Source organism: Ruditapes philippinarum, unplaced genomic scaffold (assembly GCF_026571515.1).
Source record: "Ruditapes philippinarum isolate M1 unplaced genomic scaffold, ASM2657151v2 ctg568_1_1_1_1, whole genome shotgun sequence".
Lineage (NCBI taxonomy): Eukaryota > Metazoa > Mollusca > Bivalvia > Venerida > Veneridae > Ruditapes > Ruditapes philippinarum.
Window position 1 is genome coordinate 546,180 of NW_026859558.1, and position 16,968 is coordinate 563,147.

At 31.3% G+C, this 16,968-nt stretch overlaps 2 protein-coding genes across 2 annotated transcripts in view; one reads left to right on the forward strand and one right to left on the reverse strand.

Annotated features, from left to right (window-relative positions):
- Nucleotides 1-16,968, reverse strand: part of LOC132756962 (ATP-dependent DNA helicase Q4-like) — a 246,443-nt gene that overhangs the window by 70,164 nt on the left and 159,311 nt on the right. The gene's annotated exons all lie outside the window — the stretch shown is intronic.
- The window catches only part of LOC132756965 (uncharacterized), a 91,700-nt gene that overhangs the window by 41,639 nt on the left and 33,093 nt on the right, over nt 1-16,968 (forward strand). Inside the window, exon 2 of the mRNA XM_060748109.1 lies at nt 7,285-7,334. The gene's annotated coding sequence lies outside the window, so the exon portion shown is untranslated. The remainder of the gene's footprint in view (nt 1-7,284; nt 7,335-16,968) is intronic.

Sequence of the window (16,968 nt, forward strand, 5' to 3'; positions counted from 1 at the left end):
ATCATGTGTAACAAATTCAAATGCCATTAAATCTCCTGTAACCACCAAAATCAAAACATGTGTAACAAATTCAAATGCCATTTAATGTATTGTAACCACCAAAATCAAAACATGTGTTACAAATTCAAATGCCATTTAAACTCCTGTAACCAACAAAAATCAAATCATGTGTAACAAATTCAATTGCCATTAATTTTATACTCCTGTAACGACAAAAATCAAATCATGTGTAACAAATTCAAAAGCCAGTTAATGTTTTGTAACCACCAAATCATGTGTAACAAATTCAAATGCCATTTAAACTCATGTAACCACCAAAATCAAATCATGTGTAACAAATTCAAATACCATTTAATGTCTTGTAACCACCAAATCATGTGTAACAAATTCAAATGCCATTTAATCTCCTGTTATAACCACTAATCAAAACATATGTAACAAATTCAAATACCATCTAATGTCTTGTAACCACCAAATCATATGTAACAAATTCAAATGCAATTTAATGTATTGTAACCACCAAATTAAGTGTAACAAATTCAAATGCCATTTAATCTCCTGTCAAATGAAAAAAAAACTGGTAAAATAAATTCAAGATTTAATATAACCTTAATGTGTGTCATAAATTTATGATGCCATGACATCACAGTATGACTGTAATAAGTTTAAAATGCCAAATAATCACATATAATCACAATGTTACATGCTATATTAAAAAATTTATAATGCTATATAATTATACCGTGTAATATGTCATAATGCCATATAATCACATATAACGGTCTGTGTAATATGTCATAATGCCATATGATCACATATAACAATGATTAATCACAGCAAAGGTATCAAATCTATAATGCCAAATAATAATCAGAACAAAATGTAACATATAATTACATTTAATCCAGAGATCATTCCACAGTACGACTCAAAAATACCTTAAGCTATTTCAGAGAAATTGTTCAACTGTTTTATTATAATTGATATATCAATTTAGATCTAAGAAAGGACTTAAAACAGTAATGAAAACTTGAAGATGTTCCTTTAAAGGGAGACACAGGCAAAATTTTCATTTCTTAGTTTTGAAATTTTCATTCATTATTCTGTAAATGTCCTCAAAATGAATACACTAAACACTCAAAGGAACAAAACTTTTCTCCATATAAAGAATAAAATGGTGTTTTCCTAACTTGATCCGCGTGGGTCAGGTTAGAGCGCTAAAATTTCACAATAGTTGTCACTCTGTACTCTGGAAACGTTAAAGAACATGTCAAATCAATTACTTAGACTTGTTTCAATCATACAATATCCACAATATTTGTTATTGTAACTTCCAGGGTTTGTTCAAATCGCATGACTTGTTTTTACTATTCGGTGATTCTGTTCGCGTCAAAATTTCGTTCAACATATATAGATATATTTAAACTTCCAACCCAAAATATATAGAATTTATACAGAAATTCATGTTGGGACTTTAAGAAATGTCATTTTAGGGTGATTTGAGTACAGAAAATCATTTTTATATTTTTGCCATTATTTTGCCTGAGTATCCCTTTAAATACAAATTGGGTAATGGCAGATTTCCATATTAATGGAAGGTAATTCCTGTCAAAATTTCCCAAGAATATACTTCCTTTTAAGTAATGAGGAGTACATTATCTTAAAAGTACAAAAGGCTGTAAAAGCCATAGATATATCAGAAAATGATAAACTGATGTAAGTGTGACTTCCTGTTCATATTTTACATACTATTATTTTGTACCCTGTGGTCTATTACGGAAGCAATGAAGCAATTTAAAGAAGAGATATCCTCCATAATGATAGAATTATTAGGACATTGACTTCATCAGAAACTAGAGAATTTTTTCATATAATGCCAGGGAATTAGAAATTGCTTTCAGCCAAATATTAATTTCTGCAGAATGTGTGTGAAAGCCGTGCTTTTAAACATTAATTTTTGGTGTAATTTTCTTCTTTTGGAGACATATTTTTTGCATCTCCTGTTTCATTAAATTTATTCTCTGCAACAACATATTAAATTGATGAAAACATTGAAACTGTCATTAAGATGTTTGTTAAACTGTCAAATTGTTTTGTTATTTTTTTAATTATTATTATTTCTACCCCCTTTCAAGCATTAAGATATTACAGTAAATTTTCTTATATCTCCCCTGTTATTAGTTATTAAATTTTCTCATAGATTGTTTTAAACATGACATATTTTATGAAAGAAATATCAAATTAGGTTCATTGTTTGCTAAGTCAAAGACCTGAAGTGTTCACTGGAAACGCTGCCAGATTATTAACCGAATTAATAATAATTCTTTACCTAAAATATTCAATTGGTTGTAGGTTGAAGAAACAATTATTTTACAATGCTTACAAATAACTGTTACTGGTTTAAGAAAAATCTCAAGACTACAAAAATGTATACATGTATGAACTTTTCCATATTAATATCTTAAATCATGCCTTTTCAACATAGGTGATTTTTATGATAAATTTACAAAAATATGGCTATATTACAAATTTTAGTTGCCAATTAGTTATAATTTTCAGCCCAAACCACCCCCCCCCCCCCCCAACAGGGGTTCTAAGGGAGGGTTGGCTGGGACAAACTTATAAGTAAAATAACTAGAGCATTACAAAGTTTTCAAGTTCCAGATTATCCCACAGACTTGCATTATTAACACCTGCACAGCTTTTACGCATTAAACATCAAGCATTTTTTTCTGCAACAATTTCCGCATGATGAAATTTTAAAACTGTTTTTGACGCATTCTGAGAAAACCAATTAATTTCAAAACTTGTTACTATTTCAATTTTCACTCTCTAGCAAATCTATTCTAGAACCTCTCAATATCAGTAAAAAAATAACAACAAAAAAATATTTTCCTGATCATTTTTTTTTGTCAAAGACAATCTGTTAATTTTTCAATGACAATGATTAAATTGAATTTTCTAGGGGGATTTTTTTTTTGGATGCAGCATAAGATAATAATGAATTTGTATCTGTAACCAAATCTTGTCTCAGAAAAACAATGAATAAATGATTTTGATAAAAGGAAAAAAATACATGTGAAAATTGTAAGAGAAAAAGTGCTGAATGATAGTTCTTTATCCAATGACAAATATGAAAGTTTTAATATTTTAACCCTAACACCCATATTTTTTTCTACTGGACCTGTACAGTAATTTGAATACTACAACAGTACACTATGATTTTAAGGGATTTCAATACCACTGAATATTGTTGTTTGATTTTGCTCCATTCATTAATTATCACTGCTAGTTTAAAGTACTAAATTCCTTAAATGGACTTGCACACCTTCCATTTATCATACAGGGGCTGTCCATTATCAATTTTGTGTATATCAAGATGAAAATTTAAAGTTGGTCAGCCAACAGTAAAGAAATTTGATGAGAATTCTAGCTTCTGGCTCTGGGGTATTATACATGGGCACAAATAACCCACAGATGGTTAATTAATTGTCCTATCCTAATGGAATATAGGCCTTCAGTGAATTCATTATTTAAGTACTGAGCACTAATAGTTTCTCTTTGGGTTTATTAGACAACAATTGACTTAGATTATCATTAAGAGTACTGGCAGTCACAGAACTAATTTCATGTTTACATCACCATGATGGTGTTCATTATAAGACAGTTATATCACAATAAATGCCACATATCAATTAACAGAATCTTTAATCTCTTCTGTTTTATGAGATGGTTTTGCAATTTAGCAGGAGCTGTAGGAAACGTAATTTTTCCATCATAAAAAGTGAGACATCTTCATCGAGTAATTAAACCACATTTTGTGGTATCAGCCTAGACCTCAAGTGGAAATCACTCCCGAAATAACAATTATTATTATATTGCACATTACAATTATTGCGGTAATGTTATTAGTAGTAAACAGCCGAATATTCCTTGTGGAACATCCTTTATTATATATAGTAGAATGCTTACATTTCTTCGGTGAATTTGTACAATTTTTACGACTAGAGAAATGGCACAATGAGCTTAAAATGCTTATATTTCATTGGTGAATTCATATAATTTTTACTACTAAAGGAATGGTGCAATGAGCTTAAAATGCCTATATTTTCCTTACTGAATTTCTTCTAAAGAAATAGTGCAATGAGCTTAGAATGCTACATTTCTTCAGTGTATTCATACAATTTCTATCATAGTAAAACAGTTCATTAAGCTAAAAATTAAGTGAATTTGTATAATTTTACAACTTAGAAATGGTTTAATGGTGCTTTTTTTTTGCTATCATTTTCAACAGACTAGATTTCAATTTCAAAGGTATCCGATCTATCAGTTAAATGTATGAATATCTGCATTTTATGGTTTATCGTGTTAAGAATTAATTTATAAACAAGCAAATTTGATGTATTGATATATCCCCCATCGTTAGATATACATCATTTGACTGAAGCCTTTTATAGTAACGTGAGGTAAATATCGGTATTAGGAGCGAAAATAATTTAAAATACAAACACCATATTTTGCAAAGTGCATAGCTCTTAAAAACTAAAAAATATCCTTTGATATATAATGATTAAATATCATTAACATATTATTATGAAATTGTGTATTGTAACTTTGTTATAGAATTAAAATGTGTAACTAAGAATTACAAGTATAGTATTAAAGTGTAGCGCAGCATGCAAATGGACCTTTCTAGTATTAAGCTGTGACAAATTAAACCATTCATGCATTATTATGCTTTGTCAATAGATGTTATCCAGAACTCCGCAAATATGGGTTTTTCCAAGCTTATCCCCTGGTACAAACTTTTATCATTATTTCTTCAAGGTGCACTACCCATCACAATAGATTAGTCAACCTGTTGCACTTTTTTTTTAAGCTTTAACTGTAAAAGTTTGTTTGTACCTACAGATTAACTGGGAAAAACAAAAATATTCTTAATTCCGGAATAAGTCTATAAGATGCAGAAACTGTATCACATACAAAACAATGTGTGTGTTATAAAGAAATCCTCATTGTTCAAACTCAGATTTTAGGAGGCATCTGATTGTGGCAATGGTAATTGTATCATAGACAATTCATAGAACTACTTTTAAATTAGAAAATATAGCCAAACATACATTTAAAGAAAATGTACAGACAAAGTAGCCATACTATCAAAGTGAGGTAACTTTTTTATATTCATCAGTACTAATTTATGGGTCTTAAGATTTTTGGCATTCGGGAAATATTGTGTCTTTAACAGAATCTATATAATAAAATTTATATTCCAAATCAATTTATATTCCGAAACATTTATCATTCAGTTGACATATGAAATTGAATGAAACTGTTATCATTTAAACTTGTAAGCTTCTAAGATATAAGAGGACAGATTATACTTACTTAATTACCAGAGGAGAAACTTGTTTGTATCAAAATCAGCCATTATTTTTAGTGCATAATTATACGCCATTCTGTTGTTTTTGTATGTTGGTTTGGTTTTGTTTTGCAATTTTACGCTTATTGATTTCAATTTTGATAATCTTGTTATCTGATAATATTTTAAATAATACTGCATCTGATACTTGTTGTATTGAACGTGTCTCACTGAATTGTTAAATTAAAATAATTTGCTAAATTGGAAGGTTTCTGGACATATTGGAAGGTAATGACTTTGTTTTCTTGACAAAATACTGAAAAAATAGTCCTTGAGACTGAACAACAATAAAATCTAGCAAATTCAGGTAGGCTTTTACTAAAAGGAAATGCTTTTTAAAATTTTCAGAGAGCCAAAAAACTCTTAAATTCACAATTAGATTAAATTCAGTAGTATATAATAAGAATAGTTTCTGTGTCATTTGTTTTATCAAATTGTTAATTAATTAATCATTTGAAAACCTTGGCATTGTTAATATAGTGGTCAATTTTATCTTTGCATGTAAACCTCTTTTATTTATCGATGCATCAGTGCAAAAAGAATGTTACTGCTTCATAATGTAATACAATTTACAACTGTATTGCACCAAACCTTTGTTATGTTTAGTGCAACCTGACAAATCCACTGTCTACAAAAATAATGCTCCGTTGTAAGACAGATTAATTATTTCCTTTTTTCTTCAATATTATAATAGTCATTAATTTAGTTGACAAATATTTAAGTAAGTACATATAGTTTAGGAATTATAATATTAATAGATAACATGATACTCGGATGTTAAACACAGAACAAGCCCTAAATTACAAAGGTCAAGCTAAACACCTCAAAACATAAGTAATATTACCTTTTACATGCGTTAATAAAAGTGTTAACATTCTTACGTAAAAGAAAGTAAAATCAAATACCTTTTACATGCCTTAATAGAAGTTTTAACATTCTTACGTAAGAGAGAAAAAAAATTGTTAATAATCTGCCTTCATGTCAATTAAAGCTACTCTTATGGAGTGGCGTAACAGTGAAATGTGTATTTTTTCCTGATTGTGCAGGATTAAATATTTACTTGGCTTATATAGAAAATAAGTATAATGTTTTCTTTTCATTCTACAAAGCTGATAGTGACTGATGTAAATCAAATTAATTTCTTGCATTTACTCAGCTATTATTATTTTATTTCTTGATAAAATTTACAAAATTGACTTTCATTACTTTTGACTCCTGATTTTTGTATATACCTTTGCACTGTTGTCTTTTCTTCTATGACTTTACGTAACTGATTATCTTTTCTTTACACAGTTGATTTTGTTTTACTTTATACATTTGCACAGTTGACTCTTTACCTTTTCTTTACACAGTTGACTTCATTTCTCTTTTCTTTACACAGATGGCTTCTTCGTACTTTTCTTTACACAGTTGACTATTTTTACTTAGCTTTACACAGTTGACTTCATTTTATTTTTCTTTACACAGTTGACCTGTCTTTACTTTTCTTTACACAGTTGACCTCTTTTTACTTTTCTTTACAAAGTTGACTTCTTTTTACTTTTCTTCACACAGTCGATTCTTTTTACTTGTTTTTTACACAGTTGACTTCTTTTTACTTTTCTTTACATAGTTGACTTCTTTTTACTTTTCTTTACATAGTTGACTTCTTTTTACTTTTCTTCACACAGTCAATTCTTTTTACTTTTCTTTACATAGTTGGCTTCTTTTTACTTTTCTTTACATAGTTGGCTTCTTTTTACTTTCTTTACACAGCTGACTTCTTTTTACTTAGCTTTACACAGGTGACTTTCTCTTCCATGTCTATATATTAATGACTTATTTTCACTTAGCTTTACCCAGTTGACTTTTCTTTTTACTTACAGATTGGTCAGGCCACAGGGACATAAAGATACAGAGTTTGGTGAAACATTTGGTAAGTTAATAAATTATTTCCATTTATTCTTTATTGTCACTAACATTTTCATTTAATGAAAACTTTTCAGACTCAAACTGCTTGATATTATTTAGTCAAACATTTTCTGTTCACAACAACTGCCAATCTGTCATTCATTACCCTATATTAGGGTAGAAATATTTAACAAGGAGGGCCAATCTAGGGGAAGTAAATATTGTCTTCAGCAAGTTGTATCATGCTCTGCTCTATATTGGTTATTAAGTTTTACAAGTCTTCAAAGGGGATGTCACATAATTGATTTAATGAAAAAGCAGTTACAAAAGTTTACCATTTGTGTTTACTTTGAAGACAATACATCAAACATTACTATACAATTAGTCATATGCAAATATAAAACATATGAGAATAGTTTGATAACAAAAAATACCAACACATTTTATTATCTAATAGAATGCAAGGTAAAATGTGCCTACTGCATCATGCCTGAAGTGAAGGGTAAAAAAATGCTTCACCAAAAGCCAAAACACCTAGTGTACTTGAAAATCAGATGTAAAAAAACATATTCTGAGAATTCTAACCTAGAGGCACAACCATTACAACAGAAATCAATTTCTTTCATCTGAAGATTTAGATACAATGTACCTATTGTAGAACACTGATTTGTTGTACGAGATAAAGTTACATGAAAGTTGGATGAACTGAAAATACCAACAACATCAAATAGGTCTCGATAAAAACAACAACCCTGTTTCCAACTAAATTCGAACTTTTTAGTTTTATCCTATTCTATAATGCTTTAATTGAGCGTAATTTTCTCAAGAGTTTAAGGCATTTTCTTAATCATTTAATTTTTAGTAATGATTACAGTGCAATTATTGGGAGATCAAAGAAAAAAACTCTTTCTAGAACAATAGCTCATTAATCCATTTAAGATTTGGCCTTTTAACCTGTTTAGCACAGGTTTTTTTAGCACAGCAATTGCCCTGTTTACCTTTAACCTTTATGCTATTTGATGCTATTGTGTACTAAAATGTACTGCTTTAATATTTAAACTGTCTTATTTCAAGAATGGTTGAAGGATTTTAATATCATTATATTTTAATTGGGCAGCTATCAGTACAGATAATGGCCAGTCTTCACTGTGAAAGATAAGCTACTGTTCTCCTATTAACTCAGTTTAACTCTAATTACAATTTGTACGATAAGGGCCCAGTTACACAGACAGTCGGTCCCCAATCGGTCATTTAATTTTAAATTTACTCGCTGTTATGATCGGTTGTCATGCGTGATTTTATTTCTAGTTTTCTGTGTAAACAGCCATCAGTGACAGAAAGCAAACTCAAACAGGAATGGGTCGCTGAAATACTTTTGGTTTTTTATCGATTGTAAATCGGAGCTAAATCGGGCGTAACGCTGATTAATCGGTGTTTGATAGCTAGTCATCAGTGGTTAAGCACTTTCCGTCAGATATGGCGGGTGATTCATATTTGGTTATCTTTGGCCGATCGGCGATATCGGTGATTAAGAGCTTGCACATCTTGTGATATAGGTTGCCGTCGGTAATTTTTAAAATATTTTCACCGATCGAGAATTTTAGACGTGTTTAAATATCCCAATCGATAATTTTTCACCGATGAAACTTATCTTTCCCCAATAGCAGTTGATAGGTGGAAAACAGGTGACCAATAGGTGATATCGGTGATAAATACGTTGTCATCGGTTCACTCCATAAGTTGGCTAAAACAAGAGCTGTCCGTAAGACAGCGCGCTCGACTTTTTTAGTGCTTGCCTTTAATACAAAACATTGACAGTTAAGGGCCATAATTCAAATAAAATCTTTGACAGAATTACCTTCTCCTGGACATGTTTGGGAATCATGATTGTAAACAAGTATTCCAACTTTCAAATTAATATCTCAAACAGTTCAGTCAAAAGTGGACTGGTACTAAAAACTTAACCAAGATTCTAAGTCGATAAAAGGCCTTAATTTTTAAAACAAATCCTTGACAGAGTTACCTTCTCTTGCGTACAGATGGGGGTAATGATGTGAAATAGCATTAAAAGTTTCAAAGCAATATCTCAAAGGGTTAAGGCAATAAGTGGATTTTACCCATATTCAATGTATTTTCTAAGTCAAAAAGGGCATAATTCTGTCAAAAACCTTGACAGAGTTATGTCCTCTTGTCTGTTGATGAAGGTCGTGATGGTAAACAAGTATGGTCAGTTTCAAAGCAATACCTCCAATGGTTTTGAAATAAAGTGAGGTGGTACAAAAAAACTTAACCAAGATTCTAAGTCGATAAAAGGCCTTAATTTTTAAAACAAATCCTTGACAGAGTTACCTTCTCTTGCGTACAGATGGGGGTAATGATGTGAAATAGCATTAAAAGTTTCAAAGCAATATCTCAAAGGGTTAAGGCAATAAGTGGATTTTACCCATATTCAATGTATTTTCTAAGTCAAAAAAGGGCCATAATTCTGTCAAAAACCTTGACAGAGTTATGTTCTCTTGTCTGTTGATGAAGGTCGTGATGGTAAACAAGTATGGTCAGTTTCAAAGCAATACCTCCAATGGTTTTGAAATAAAGTGAGGTGGTACAAAAAACTTAACCAAGCTCAATACACTTTCTAAGTCAAAAAAGGGCCATAATTCTGTCAAAAACCTTGACAGAGTTATGTACTCTTGTCTGTAGATGGAGGTTATGATGGTGAACAAGTATGGTAAGTTTCAAAGCCATACTTGTAATACTTCTGAAATAAAGTGGGGTGGTACGAAAAACTTAACCAAGGTGTGACGCCAACGCTAACGCTAACGCTAACGCTAACGCCGACGCCGACGCCGGGGCGAGTAGGATAGCTCCCCTTTTCATAGAAAAGTCGAGCTAAAAACTACCGATCAATCACCAATGGCTCTGTGTAACTGGGGTGTAAGCAATCATCCTGTTTGGCTATAACAAAGTTAAATGCACTAGAAGCAATCATTATGTATTGTTATTGAAAAAGTTTGCACAATAATCAGGATTGTCATGTTTTGCTATTGACAAAGTTTGCACTGTGAAAACTTTTCTACTGTTCTCCTATCAACTCAGTTTCTAATTACAATTTGTACAATAAGCAATTATCCTGTTTTGCTATAAACCAATTTAAGTTTGCACAAGAAGCAATTGTCATGTTTTCTTATTGACCAAAGTTTACACATTGGGATTGTCCTGTTTTGCTATAGATAAAGTTAGCACTTAGAAAAGCCATTGTCCTGTTTTCCTATTAAATTAGCTTACACTGTCCTATTCTAATGACAGTTTGTACAATAAGCAATTTTCTTTTTTTTTTACTTTTGACAAAATTTGCACAAGAAGGAATTGCCATGTTTTCCTATTGACAAAGTTTGCCAAAGAAGGAATTGTCATGTTTAGCAATTGATAAAGTTTGCACCATGAAAAGCTATTGCTGTTCTCCTTTTAACTAAGTTCACATTGTAATGTTCTCTTTTAAATAAAGTTTGCTCAATATGCAATTGTCCTGTTGTATTAACTCAGTTTGCACAATAATCAAATTATGTATAATGGCTGAGACACCAGCTATCAGGTGCATTGTAACCCAGTACTGACTGTACTAATTTAATGACCAGCAAACAAAAGCAATGAAATCTATGGAGGAAAAGGCTGGAAAAATGTAACCTTTCTTGAGTTGAATCCCTATAAAACCCAAATAAATAAATCAAGCAACTTGCTTCTGTCTAATGAACAACATATCATTTCATTAACAATCTAATCTGTCTTCAAATAGAACTATTGGCAAATCTAGATGAAGATCTGCTCACATTAATTGTCTGGGCAGAATGATTGACAGGTTTATGTACTAAAACAAATGGATGGAGATTATATAATCATCAGATGAGGCTTAACAAACTCCTTTGTATTTTATTACCTAATTTCATTATGTCATGTGACAGACTTTAATGTAACTTCTTCCAAGTATGGCTGAATTTATTACATAGTTTGTTCCAAAATTGGTTAAAAAAAGAAGAAGACAAATCAGAATTGGCGATTATTATTGGCAATTTTTGAAATTATAGTGACATGGTATCGAAAAACTACAGTTTGAGTTGCAAAATCTGACAGTGAAATATTGAGAATAGAGGATAGGCAAAATGGTACAAACATTTTTTAGGCTTTAGGCTTTTTTAAGTTTAATTGGTTTTATGTATATGAAAGCATTAACTTATTTATAAGTAATTTTGTCAGTATTTTGTGAGTCACCTTGATGGACTTCTTTTAACCCTTTATCACCCTAGATATCTGGAAGTGACTTGTCTATTTTCCAATCTGGACAATACCATTCATCATATTTGAAGAAAATTCTAATATAAAATGTGGCAATTGATTAGTAAACAGTGCAGCCTATGATTAGAAGGCACAATTATGCTGGCTGATCATGTTTTGCACTGGTCACATGGGTCTTTTCAGTCACTGCCAGCAAGATAAGGATTAAAAATCCATTGGTTTCCATTCCTTTCTGGACATTGTGCTTGTGCAACTGTGTGTGTGTGTGGGGGGGGGGGGTGGTGGCAGGGGAGTGGATCAGAACCCCATACGGCTCTCCCTCCAAATTTAGCATAATGTTAGATGTGGACTCATTCTGATATAACAATATAGGATTGAAAACAGGTTAAAAGGTATATGTCACTTTAACAACTGCCAATGGTTATAAAATGAAATCATGGCAATTTTTATTGTCAAATGCATTATGCAAAGTCTTATGGTATTTTTTTTATTCTTAAATATCTTAATTGAAATGTTAGATAAATATTTCAATTAAATCATACTAAGATTTACCAAGCTCTTATAATATACATGCATATTACTGGTACCTTAATAATGCACTAGACTTTATGTCAGAAGTTAAAATATCAAACCACATTTGTCAGGTACTTCTATAACAATTGTGTTATAAATCATATAATAATAACTACAAGTACTTTGTATTGTTTATATGATTATCCCGTTAGGACATTATTATCGTCATGGATATCAGTCTTTGACTATTAAACAATTCCACTGTAGATCTTCAGGCCTTTTCCTAGTCATTTTGGGAAAAAGTACTTAGCCCTGAGTTTGGGAAATTTTGTGTCATAAAATTGCTTAATTGGGAAAAATATACGGTGTCAGCATAGTATTTGAATTGTGCAAAGTAACTGTTGTTTATTCCAAACAATGCAAACATCATTCAAATCATAAAAGATACATTAATATCTGACAGTGAAATGTGTGCCTGGTAACTTTTAGGAATGAACTCCAGCTAATTTGTCATTTTTGACATCTGGAATTTAAATTTGATTGGAATTTTAAAAAAGAATTGGGAAAATATTATTAAGCATATTTCACATTGGGAAAAGGTCTTGTAATCTGGCCTGTAGGGACACTGGGAAAAGGCAGGATCTTTTTTCTCAGGAAGTAAAGTAGTTTTAATGTGATGATATTTAAAAACAATATTGACAAAAATTTTGACATTGAATTTGATAAGAGATTCATTATATAACAAGAGCACCGCTAGGCGGAGCATTATATGCCCGAAAGTACATTTTCTTTTAGTAAGGATGAAGCATTTGTAAGACATGGGAATTAAATACAGTATAACCTCCTTCAAAAAGCAATCCTCCTTTATAGCTGAAAAACATTCATGTATATATACAGTTGCTGTTTTCAAAGCACCACCATCAAGTTTTTATCTTGTAAGTAAAAATGCAACAACGGATGGACAAAAAAGACATCAGGGGTATACAGCTGTTAATCCTATAACATTTTACAGCTGTAGGTTGATTAATACTTGAGTTATTGAGCGAAAACTGTTTCCAGTTCAAAGATGATAGTGACCTTGATCTTTGGCCTTGTGACCCCAAAATCAGCTGGGGTCTTCTACCCAATATGGACAATCATCCTATGAAGTTTGAATACTGTGGGCCAAATAGAACTTAAATTATGCTCCGGAAACCATTTTCAGTATGAAGCTAATAGTGACCTTGACCTTTGACCTTGCGACCCCAAAATCAATAGGGGATTTCTACCCAATATGCACAATCATCCCAAGAAGTTTGAATACTGTGGGCAAAAAGGATCTTAAGTTATGCTCCGGAAACCATTTTCAGTATTTGGCTAATAGTGACCTTGACCTTTGACCTTGTGACCCCAAAATCAATAGGGGTCTTCTACCCAATATAGGCAATCATCCTATGAAGTTTGAATACTGTGGGCCAAATGGAACTTAAGTTATGCTCCGGAAACCATTTTCAGTATTCAGGTAAGTGACCTTGACCTTTGACCTTGTGACCCCAAAATCAATAGGGGTCTTCTATCCAATATGGGCAATCATCCTATGAAGTTTGAATACTGTGGGCCAAATGGAACTTAAGTTATGCTCCGGAAACCATTTTCAGTATTAACTAATAGTGACCTTGACCTTGTGACCTTGTGACCCCAAAATCTTTAGGGTTCTTCTACCCAATATGGAGAATCATCCTATGAAGTTTGAATACTTTGGGTCAAATGGAACTTAAGTTACGCTCCGGAAACCATTTTCAGTATTTAGCTAATAGTGACCTTGACCTTTGACCTTGTGACCCCAAAATCAATAGGGGTCTTCTACCCAATATGGGCAATCATCCTATGAAGTTTGAATGCTGTGGGCCAAATGGAACTTAAGTTATGCTCCGGAAACCAAATTGCTAACAGACGGACAGACGGACGGACGGATGCCAGGGGGTCTAACATAATATGCCCGAAATTCTTTGGGGCATATAAAAATCCTTGTGATTATAATACATGATTGTATCATTTACAGGACAGCCATTGGCAGGTTTTTAGGATATCATTACCACTGTAGCAAGTATTTTACCAAAGTAGAAACAATTGGCAGATATTTATTGCACCATTATCACTATATATTATAAACATGTAAAATATTTTAAGTAACACCATCATTCTGTGTGTTGAATCAGGGAGAGTTTTGTTACATTTATCAGGTAAAAAAAGTATGATTACGAAAAGTACTTTAAGGCAACAACCTTTATTGATGACCAAGTATTACTTAGATTGCTTACATGTGATTCTATGGACCATAATTATCAAAGTGAGTATAAATCTATAATTGGTGCTAATATTTATCATCTATGAACCTTATCCATGGTTTAGAGTCTATGCCCATAACAAAGTGTGTTTGAGTACTAAAACGTTTTTAAGACATCTATGAGGCAAAAAGTATAGGATAAGCAACTAAATAGAGATTAAGCCCGTGAAAAGGTACCATTTTTGTTTTGGCAGTTACATTTTTGTTTTGGCAGTTAAAGGTAAAAAATTGAATCCGTAAGCAACCCTTACTCAGCATTTCAAAAACTAAAGTAATTTGTAACAACAATAAATATCTTATTAAACTCAATGCCTACCCTTATACATGGACAAAATTATTTCTTGGGAAATTTTTCAAAATAAGTACTTTCTGGATAATGGACAGTGCAAGAAAAAGTGCCAGCTCTGATATTGGTCTGCATGCACTCAGGTCACATGGGTTAGAATCTGTCACTCAGCAGTCTAAAAGTTAAATAGCATTGTTCATATAAAAAATTGTTCACAGTAAAACTGCTAAATGTACTCATCAATTATAGAAACTTTAAATTTCCTTTCGCTTCCAAATAACAATAGTTTTGAATACTTTTCAATAAAAATCTCATTAAGAATTCGAGCTGCAGACATGTACAATTTATTTCATAAGCAACAGTACCACAATATCTGTGTTTTATAATATCATACCACAATATTTTAATTAAACAAGTTATTTATTTCAAATGTAATATTTTCATTTCAATATAACGGATATTAACATTTAGGATCTCATTATGTAACATTATGTTTCACTTACAAACACCATCATGTCAGCCTCAACCAAAATGAGACGGAATGTGGTTAACCAATAAAGATGCTATAAAGATAATATTACAGTTTCCTTATATAATTTGATATTCAATATTGTATTAGAGTATTTCCTGATATATTATTGATAAGTCACATTTGTTTCTGTTGATTTATAAGAAAAGAGTTATCCAATATATTTAAACAATCTAAACTGAAAAAAATCACCTTCAATATATAAAATATAAAATTGGTTTATACAGAATTTATTTTAGTTTGATTGTGTAGGATTTTATCTATAAGTTTAGAGACACACCTGGAGCCAACCAGTACTCATAGCAATGAGAGTAAAGTTTCTTGTTCATGGAAACAATGTGGCCCTGACAGTGTCTGAACCCGTGCGGATTTTTTAACTTATCTGAAGCAATTTAACCATTCGGCCATTCCACTACAATATATAGAATAAATACAGTGGAACCTGTCTAATCCGAACTCGTCCGGACCAGAAGAAAAGTTCGGATTAGAAAGGTTTCCGGATTAGAAAGGTTTCTGAATTAGAAGGTTCTTTTACATATTTTTTCATGTTACATGTATTTGCACAATAGTTTAGGGAAAGAAGACGGGAATGAATTTGAAATTGCAATTTAGATATTTTATTTTTGCAGTCTCTTATCGTTCATTCTAATACATGTGAATACAAAAACAAGAGCTGTCACAGGAGACAGCCAAGCTCGACTAATAAAATACTGGACGCAGTGAGGAGGACAAAACTATGAAAGAAAAATCAATTATGTATAATTATGTATTAAGTTATAGTAAAAAAAAAATATTTGTTAATATAAATTCCAAGATCAAGGGGAATAATTCTAAAAATAGTCATGCTAGAGTTATGGACCTTGGTCACACAACATTTGTGTAATGATAAGAAATATATATTTGAAGTTTGAAGTAGATACCTTAAAAAGTAAAAAAGTTATTATATTTCTTAAAGAAAATCGTAAGTTCAAAGAGAGATAAATGTGTAAATATTGCTTCAAGAGTTATGAACATTGTCACATAAAATGTAATTGATGGTAAGGAATAAGTATTTGAAGTTTGAGGTAGATACCTTTAAAAATAAAAAAGTTATAATAAAAAATAACATTTTTCTAGTAAAAAAATCTAAGTTTATGGGGAGATGATTCTTGCAATATTGGTGCTAGAGTTATGAACCTTGTCACATAGGATGTGGATGATGATAACGTAAAAAATATATTTGAAGTATGAAGTTGATCCCTTTAGAAATAAATAAGTAACAGTAAAAATAATATTTTTTATGGAAAATTCTAAGCTCAAAGGGAGATAAATCTGAAAATATTGGTGCTAGAGTTATGAACCTTGTCACATAAGATGGGGATGATGATAACATAAATATATTTGAAGTATGAGGTTGATCCCTTAAAAAATAAAGAAGAAACAGTAAGAAATAGTACTTTTAGAGGAAAATTCTAAGTTCAAGGGGAGATAAATCTGAAAATATTGGTGCTAGAGTTATGAACCTTGTCACATAAGATGGGGATGATGATAAGGTGCATATATTTGAAGTATGAGGTTGATCCCCAAAGAAATAAAGAAGTAACATTAAAAATAGTATTTTTTAAGAAAAATTCTAAGTTCAAGGGGAAATAAATCTGAAAGTATTGGTGCTAGAGTTATGAACCTTGTCACATAAGATGTGGTTGATGATAAGGAACATATATTTGAAGTTTGAA